Raw genomic sequence first — 9854 nt, 5'->3', positions numbered from 1 at the left:
ACAGACCAGAAGAGACGCCATTTACACTTCTGATATACTAAACATAACTATGCTGACACCATTCATTTCAAAACAAACAATATGTCAAAATCTCAAATGTCAAATCTCTAAACTGAGCTACCCATACTGAAATTAAGCAAAACAAGCTACCTTAAAAATAATATTTAATCTATGTGTAGCTTGTTTTCGATAAATAATCAACCAAAGGGAACTATTTAAACATTTCTTTATAACCCAAGGACAGCAAATTTCAATTTCAATTTTCAATTAACAAATTTATTGAATTCAAAATGCAGATGTTACATTTCATTTTCAGCTTCCTTATTTTACATCAGATACAAAAATGCCTACAAGTACATAAACATTTTCAATTGTGAGATTAGGAAAAGAAAAAAATCAAAATTGTGGCAATCAACAATTCATAGAGTATATATGGAATTAGAATGAACAAGGAATCAATGTAAAATCACCTATGCAAAAGTGCATACATCAGTTCATTTTTGTCCTTAGGCTTCCATTTTTGGATTAACAGTTTTCTTCCATATTGCCTCCCATCCCTTAATACATAGTCCCTTATTGCACTCACAGCAATCCGGTACAGAGCACAAGTTACATTACATTACTGGCATTTAGCAGACGCTCTTTTCTAGAGCGAATTGCATCCGTTTTTAATAATAGAATAGAATAATAGAAGACAAAAGAGAAAACAGATCAAGAGCAGAGGGAATCGCAGAGCAAAAAAGCTGTAGCAACTGAAGATTTTTTATATTTAGTTTTATTCTGTCCTCGCTTGATGTGCTGTCAAACTGGACAGATAGCTAACATGTGAGGCGGTCCAATGAAAACTGAAGCTTGGAAGTTTAAGGCGTTTACTGATTTCCTTGTATTTCCATCTTGAACAGTGTGATTGAAACCATTCTCAAACTTTTTTGTAAAAAGACAGTCCACAAACATTGCCATAAACAAGATGCTGAACTGCACACGCGATCTCCAGTCTGTCACAACCAATACGATGTAGAGTCCAACAGGGCAGATAACACAAATGACCACAAGGTGGCGCCAAAGGACAGGATATCTGCACGTGAATACTCATCAGGGAGTGCTAAAAATGAAATGAAATTAGACTATTTAAATAAAACGAAGGATAGTTCCAGCACAAGTTTATTGAAATAAAGCAAAATATAAAACAATACAGTCAATCAACAATTTGAAGTCTACAAACATCATCCTAAGCAGCTAAGGCTAAGGGGTATCCCCCTCCTACGCAGAGGGTTTCCCATGCACACATGCACAGAAATGCTAAGGAGCAGAGCAGGAATTATTTACAATATTTACAAGCCTGGATACCAGGCACAATGACATGTTCACAGAACATACATGGACTGCCGGAGCAGGTGCACTTAACAGCAGCTGAAAAAACACTAACATTACATTACAGAAGCAGCGCGTCAGGTCAATGCACTTTTGAAAAGGCATAAAACAGTGCAAACCTTACAAAGGATCAGCAAGACAGCAGGGGAGGGGTGGGTAACAGTGAAAGAGGCATGAATCTTTGTGTTTGTGTGTACTGTGAGGGGGGCTTGGGGGGGGGGGGGGTTACTGACAAAGGGTGAATAGTCCTTTCCATTTTTCTTCTCGGGCTGAACGGTAACCCCACTGCACCACATCCTTCCTGACTCTGAACTTCAAGTCGAACATCACCTTGTTGCAGACGCCGGCTGCACTAGGTACGATGTTCTTCTTGACGAGCAACTCCTGACAGTCCCACATCATGTTCGTCAGACTGATCATGAGGAGCAGGAGGAAATCAATGTCTTTCAATGTCTTCGCATCGATGGCGAAAGAGGCTGGGGGGAGGACGAAGCCATCGGGCGACCGCTCGTCCTCCCTCAGCTCCACTCTGAACTGGCGCTTGCCCGTCCCGACCCCCAGCTGGTCCCTGAGGTCACGGTGTTCGGGCAGCACCTTGACGTATCTCCCTATGAAGATACGAACAGATTCAACAGGTAAGAAGGAATTACTCATATGGACAGTAATTACCCTCAGGTCGGTGCGCCACATGGGGGTGACTGAAGGGGTGCAGTGGCGCGGCGGCAGCCTCCGCTCTGCGTTTCTCAGCTGCCTCCCTGTAGCGCTTTTCTTCTTTGAGTGTGACCTCAAAGAATCTTCCCTGTGCGTCCCGGTGGATGCAGTGCAGCTCCTCTATCTTCACCCCCAGGAAAGCGATCACCACTCTTTTGGTGAAGGCGATCCTGTCGGTGGCTGGGGAGTCTTCCTTCCACTGGAAGCGCAGGGTGTTCTTGTGCTCCCCGGCTCCGGTGCGTCTAGCCTGGGCGGAAGGAGCAGAGGTGGAAGCGGAGGCAGGAGTCGGGGCAGCGGGTCCAGCGGCGGCGGTAGCGGCAGAGGTTCCAGCGGCGGCAATAGCAGCGGCGTAGGTGGCAGCCATTTCTCCTTTCTGGTGAAGTTTCCGGTGAAAATTTCTGTAAGACAAAAGAGCAAAAACAGATCAAGTGCAAGGGTAATCGCAAGGTAACAAGCTGCAGCAAACTGATATTATTTTTTTTTATATTTAGTTTATTGAAAAGCAAATATAAAACAACACATTACAATCAATCAATGCCATGCAATCAATATTGGAGATCTTCCCCCCCCGTTACAGAGAGATCCCCATAAGGCAACCACTATAATGTAACTAGGGAGCAGGGCGGACATAGTGGTGGGTCTTCCTTTCCACCGGCTGGAAGTCCTCGTCGTCCTTGGCGGTCGCCGAAGGCTCAGAGGGGTTACTCACCGGAGGGTTGCCCTCGGGAGGGTTGGCTTCCTGGGGGGCGGCCTCCATCGGCGTCTCCGGACAGGTCTCCACAGGCGCAGGCTGCAGCTGGGCAGGTTCGTCGACTGGCTGCTGCTGGGGGGTTGTGTGAAGGCTCCCCGCCGTGGTTGGCTTCTTGGGGCACCCCTTGAAGAGGTGCTCTGTGGAGCCGCAGAGGCTGCAGGGACGCGGCTTGCCGCAGTCCTTGGCCATGTGGCCGCTCTCACCACAGTTCCTGCAGAGGTTCCCCTTGCAGGTCGCAGCGGTGTGGCCGTGTCTGCTGCACTTACGGCAGTAAGTGGGCTGCTGGGGGTAGAGGAGGTACCCTCTATCAGCCCTGACGGCAAAGGCGGCCGGGGGGTGGGCATAGCCGTCGGGTCGGTTGTCGTCCTCCTGGAGCTCCATCCTGAACTGGCGCCTGCTGGTACAGAAGCCGAGCTCGTCCCTGTGTCCGGGGAGGACCTTGCCGTAGCGGCCGAGGAAGGCCCTGACGGTGTTGGGGTGCAGATGCGAGTTGTACATCTGCACGGTGACGACCCTCTGGTTCTGGTGCCAAAGGGGGGTGACCGTCAGCCCCCGCAGTGCCGGAGAGGCTGCCTCCGCAGCACACCTGGCAGCCGCCTGCCTGTAGCGTCGCTCCTCCCTCAGGGTCACGTTGAAAAATTTTCCCCAGGAGTCACGGTGGATGCAGTGAATATCCTGGGTTCCTAGGCTGAGGAACTGGATGACCATGGAGCGGGTGAAGGGGGTCCTCTGGGTGGCGGGGGAGTCCCCCTTCCAGCCGAAGCGAATGGTGTTCTCCCCGCCGGGTCTGGTGGATCTAGAGGAAGAAGCCGGGGCGGAGGAAGCAGGAGCAGCAGAGGCAGCAGCAGAGACAGTGGCCATCTTGAGAATCTTGAAAAATTTCTGCAAGACAAAAAGGAGAAAACACAGATCAAGAGTAGAGGCAATCGCAAGGCAAACAAGCTGCAGCAGTCTGATAAGGGCAGCACCTTGGCGCATCTCCCTAGAAAGATATGAACAGACTCAACCGGCACAAAGGAGTTACACGTAGTCCGTGATTACCTTCAGGTCCATGTGCCACATGGGGGTGACGGTGAAGGGGCGCAGCGCCGCGGCAGTGGCCTCAGCCTTGCACTTCCCGGCAGCCTCTCGGTAGCGCTTCTCTTTGAGGGTGATCTCAAAGAATCTAGAGTGTGCGTGCCGGTGGATGCAATGGAGCTCCTCAATCTTAACCCCCAGGAAAGCGATCACCACTCTTTTGGTGAAGGCGATCCTGTCGGTGGCTGAGGAGTCTTCCTTCCACTGGAAGCGCAGGGTGTTCTTGTGCTCCCCGGCTCTTATCTAAATATAAAAAAAACTTATCAGTTTGCTGCAGCTTGTCATCTTGCGATTACCCTTGAACTTGATCTGTTTTCTCCTTTTGTCTTACAGAAATTTTTCACCGGAAACCTCGCCAGTGCTCCTTCCGCCCAGGCTAGACACCCCCTGTTCTTCTCCCCTCCAGGTCCGGTGGCTCTGGCAGAGGAAGCTGGGGTGGTGGAGGCAGCAGCAGCAGCAGAGGTGGGGCCGGTGGTGATGTCAGCAGCAGAGGCGGGGCCGGTGGTGATGTCAGCAGCAGAGGCGGGGCTAGCAGTGGAGGCGGAGGCAGAGGCAGCAGTGGAAGTGGCAGCCATCATTGTAGTTTCCCGGAGTAAAAACTTCTGTTGAAACAAAGCAAAAACAGATTAAAGGCAGAGAGAAATCGCAGGTAACAAGCTGTAGCGCACTGATAAGTTTTTTAATATTTAGTTTATTGAAAAGCAAATATAAAAAACACTTTACAATCCTTCAACGCAGTACAATCAACATTGGAAATCCCATTACAGAGAAATCCCCATAAGGCAACCCCTATAATGTAAATAGGGAGCATGGCGAAAGCTATTTACAGGCCTGGATGCCAGGCGAAAACATGTTCACAATCCATAAGGGTCTCTGCTCCGGCAGTACATAACAGCGCAACAGTACAACAGAATAATGCATGTTCTAACAAGGCGTCAAAAAGCAAAACCTCAACAATCAGCAATACAGTCAAGACAGCAGGGGATATGTGACAATGATAGAGCCATGAGAATTTTATTGTGTCGGTGTGTACTGTGTGAGGGGCTGAGGGGTAGGGGAGAGGGGGGGGGGGGCTAACACCCTGCCAGGCTCTATTGTGTAACTATTTCCCGTAACAAAGGAGCGGCTGCCGAAGAGCACCCCCACACCTGAGGAATGCACCCCACCAACGCTCCACACAGAGGCACCCCTAGTCCAAGCCCTAGACCACAAAGCTACATCTGAGCTATCCCTAAGGTGAACCTCTTGCAAGAAACAAATCAAAACGGACCGTGGCTAAATGGTTAAAAACTGCGGTCCGTTTAGTGACATCACGCAAACCACGCAAAGCATTAATAGTAATTATAGTTAATTTACCCATAAAAATTGAGGAAAAAAAACCAACACACTACTACGTTAACACTACCAAAAAACAAAACGGGTGAGTAACTACCAATGGGGATACCCGGTGGGGGTGAGCATCTTCAATGACAGCAGAATCTCCTTAATGTTTTTGCTTCCTCCAGCGGCGGAGGGGCTCGTCGAGCCCATCCTGTCGACAACATGAGGGGGAAAGGGAAGGGGCAGGGGAGCGGGAGTGGGGGGAGGAAGCAGCACGAGGCTGGGGGGAAGCCGGTGGGGGAGGGGGAGCGGTGCGTGGCTGGGGGGAAGCCGGGGGGGAGGGGGAGCAGCACGAGGCTTCCGGGGGGCCTGGGGTGGAGGGGAGCCCCCGCTGCTCGGACGTTTGCGGGACCTCTTCCTCCGTACCCTCTGGAAACCCTCGTCGTCCTCTGCGGTCGTCAAAGGCTCGGAGGGGGTACTCACCGGAGGGTTGCCCTCAGGAGGGTCGGCACCCTGGGGGGCGGCCTCCGTCGGGGTCTCCAGGCCGGTCTCCGCAGGCTCGGGCTGCGGCCGGGTCTGTTCAGCCGGCTGCTGCTGGGGGGCGGTGTCCTGCCGGGGAGCCTTCTTCCCGGCGCGGGTCTTCCCTCCGGCGACGGCTCCAGCATATGTCGTGGGCTTCTTTGGGCACCCCTTGAAGAGGTGCTCCGTGGAGCCGCAGAGGCTGCAGGGACGCGGCTTGCCGCAGTCCTTCGCCATGTGGCTGGCCTCTCCGCAGTTCCTGCACAGGTTGCCCTTGCAGGTCGCAGCAGTGTGGCCGTGTCTGCCGCACTTACGGCAGTAAGCAGGCTGCTGGGGGTAGAGGAGGTACCCTCTGTCAGCCCCGATGGCGAAGGCGGCCGGGGGGTGGGCATAGCCGTCGGGTCCATTTTCGTCCTCCCAGAGCTCCATATGGTACTGGTGCCTGCTGGTCCAGAAGCCCAGCTCATCCACCAGGTCCCTGTGGCCAGAAAGGCCCTGACGGTGTCGGGGTGCAGATGCGAGTTATACATCTGCACAGTGACGATTCTCTGGCTCTGGCGCCAGAGGGGGGTGACCGTCAGCCCCCGCAGTGCCGGAGAGGCCACCTCCGCGGTACATTTGGCAGCCGCCTGCCTGTAGCGCCGCTCCTCCCTCAGGGTAACGTCGAAAAACTTCCCCCAGGCATCCCGGTGGATGCAGTGGACATCCTGGGTTCCCAAGCCGAGGAGCTGGATGACCACGGTGCGGCTGAAGGGGGTCCTCTGGGTGGCAGGGGGAGTCGTCCTTCCAGCCGAAGCGGATGGTGTTCTCCCCGCTGGGTCCGGTGGCTCTGGCAGAGGAAGTGGTGGAGGCTGGAGTAGCAGAGGCGGTAGCAGCAGCGGAGGTGGGGTCAGTGGTGATGTCAGCAGCAGTGGAGGCGGAGCCAGAAGAGGTGGGAACAGCAGCAGAGGTGGCGGCCATTCTTGTAGTCTTGAGGCAGGAAAAATTTCTGTTGGAACAAAGAAAAAGCAGATTACAAGCAAGAGAGCAATCGCAGTAAACAAGCTGTAGAGCACTGATAACAGATTTTTTTTATATTTAGTTTATTGAAATAAAGCAAAAATATAAAAAGCAACAATTTTACAATCAATCAAGAAATTACAATCAATAAGCCGGTGTGGTGGAGGCGGGAGCAGCAGAGGTGGTGGCCATCTTTGTAGTTCCTAGAAAAATTTCTGTTGACAAAAATAGGAGAGAACAGATCAAAAGCACAGGGTAATCGCAGGAAGCATGTTGTAGTCCCTGAACCACAACGGGGAAACACTAGCACTAGCCACAGCTAAACTAGGTGAAACAAAAACATAGTCCAAGCGGCTGCTGGAGCCACGACTATTTCTCCAAGTTACACCCTTATCCCTAGGAAAACTCCGCCTGTAACAATCCACCAGAGAAAACCTAGAGACAAAGGACTTGAGGTGACTCACACTAACATCACTTCCTGAGTCTATGTCTATGTTGAAATCACCCCCGACGACTAACTGCCGGTTAGTATTAAAAAAGGCGTTAATGTCGGCAATCAGCGCTACCCTAAGGGAGGGGGCGACCGGAGCGTAAACACAAAGCAGCCTAAGTTTCGCCCCTCCCCCCCGCACATCAACACCTAACACCCTGCCAGGCTCTATTGTATAGCTAGTTTCTGCAACAAAGGAGCGGCTGCCGAAGAGCACCCCCACACCTGAGGAATGCACCCCATCAACACTCCACACAGAGGCACCCCTAGTCCAAGCCCTAGACCACAAAGCCACATCTGAGCTATCTCTAAGGTGAACCTCTTGCAAGAAACAAAAATCAAAACGGACCGTGGCTAAATAATTAAAAACTGCGGTCCGTTTAGTGACATCACGCAAACCCCTAGCGTTAATAGTAATGATAGTATTGTGTTGGTTTACTTCTAATCTCCTATGGGTAAGCTTACTATGTTAACACTACAACAGCAAAAAAAAGACAACTTGTGAGTAGCTAACAATGGGGAGTATCAGTTACTCACGTGGCCCCGGGCGGGGGCGATCGACTCCCAGGACTGCAGAATCTCCTTAAAGACTTCTACTTCCTTCAGGCTGGCTTCGGCGGCGGAGGGGCCCGTCGCGTCCATCCTGTCGGCATCAACATGAGGGGGGGAAAGGGAAGGGGCAGGGGAAGCGGCACGGGGCTGGGGGGGGGAAGCGGCACGGGGCTGGGGGGGGGAAGCGGCACGGGGCTGGGGGGGGGGGGAAGCGGCACGGGGCTGGGGGGGGGGGGGAAGCGGCACGGGACTGGGGGGGGGGGGAAGCGGCACGGGGCTGGGGGGGGGGGGAAGCGGCACGGGGCTGGGGAGGAAAGCGGCACGGGGCTGGGGAGGAAAGCGGCACGGGGCTGGGGAGGAAAGCGGCACGGGGCTGGGGAGGAAAGCGGCACGGGGCTGGGGAGGAAAGCGGCACGGGGCTGGGGAGGAAAGCGGCACGGGGCTTCCGGGTAGCCTGGGGTGGAGGGGAGCCCCCGCTGCTTGGACCCTTGCGGGACCTCTTCCTCTGTACCCTCTGGAATCCCTCGTCGTCCACTGCGGTCGTCAAGGGCTCGGAGGGGGCACTCACCGGAGCGTTGTCCTCGGGAGGGCTGGCACCCTGGGGGGCGGCCTCTGTCGGGGTCTCCGGGCCGGTCGCTGCAGGCTCGGGCTGCGGCCTGGGCTGTTCATCTGCCGGCTGCTGCTGGGGGGCGGTGTCCTGTCGGGGAGCCTTCTTCCCGGCGCGGGTCTTACCTCCAGCAACAGCTCCGGTGTAGGTGGTCGGATTCTTGGGGCACCCCTTGAAGAGGTGCTCTGTGGAGCCACAGAGGCTGCAGGGACACGGCTTGCCGCAATCCTTAGCCATGTGGCCACCCTCGCCGCAGTTCCTGCAGAGGTTGCCCTTGCAGGTGGCGGCGGTGTGGCCGTGTCTGCTGCGCTTACGGCAGTAAGCGGGCTGCTGGGGGTACAGGAGATAACCCCTGTCCGCCCCGATGGCGAAGGCAGCCGGGGGGTGGGCAAAACCGTCGGGTCCGGCCTCGTCCTCCCGGAGTTCCACCCTGAACTGGCGTCTGCCAGTCCAGAACCCCAGCTCGTCGACCAGGTCCCTGTGGCCAGGAAGGACCTTGCAGTACCGGCTGAGGAAGGCCCTGACGGTGTCGGGGTGCAGATGCGAGTTATACATCTGCACCGTGATGATCTTCTGGCTCTGGCGCCAGAGGGGGGTGACCGTCAGCCCCCGCAGTGCCGGAGAGGCAGCCTCAGCGGCACACTTGGCTGCAGCTGTTCTGTAGCAGCGCTCCTCCCTCAGGGTCAGGTCGAAGAACTTCCCCCAGGCGTGGATGCCCCGGTGGATGCAGTGGACGTCCCTTGTTCCCAGGCCGAGGAACCCGATGACCACGGTGCGGGTGAAGGGGGTCCTCTGGGTGGCAGGGGGAGTCCTCCTTCCAGCCGAAGCGGATGGTGTTCTTCTCCCCTCCTGGTCCGGTGGGTCTGGCAGAGGAAGCCGGGGTGGTGGAGGCTGGAGCAGCAGCAGAGGTGGCAGCAGAGGTGGCGGTAGTTTGTAGTTTTTTCCTAAAAAAAATTGTTGGAACAGAAGAGAAAACATTACAAGCACAGAGTAATCGCAGGAAGCAAGCTGCAGCAAACCGATAAAACATTTAGTTTATTAAAAAGCAAAATATAAAAAAACAACACTTTTACAATCAATCAATGTACAGTCACTGGCACAGAGTGAAAGTCCTTTCCATTTTTCTCGAGGGGGAAATTGGGCATGTCGTGCCCCCCCCCCCCCCCCCCCACATCCATGTACATCACACTTCTGGCTATGTACTCATACTTGCCGCCCCATACGAGGCTGAACACCGAGCGCACTAAGCCCCTCCTCATGCTCGCAGGCAGCGGAAACACCTGAGCTAAGTAGAGCAGGGAGGGCAAAACGCCTACCTTAAGGGCCAACACCTTGCCATGAAAGGATAGGGAACGAGACTTCCAAAGCGCCAGCTTCCTGGAAGCTGCGCCTATCCTCTCCCTCCAGTTCAAGTGGGCGGCTCCCTCGGAGAGGAAAGACACGCCCAGCAGCTGCAG

This window comes from Megalops cyprinoides, chromosome 23 (assembly GCF_013368585.1).
Source record: "Megalops cyprinoides isolate fMegCyp1 chromosome 23, fMegCyp1.pri, whole genome shotgun sequence".
NCBI lineage: Eukaryota > Metazoa > Chordata > Actinopteri > Elopiformes > Megalopidae > Megalops > Megalops cyprinoides.
Note: the sequence above shows the minus strand (reverse complement) of the source record.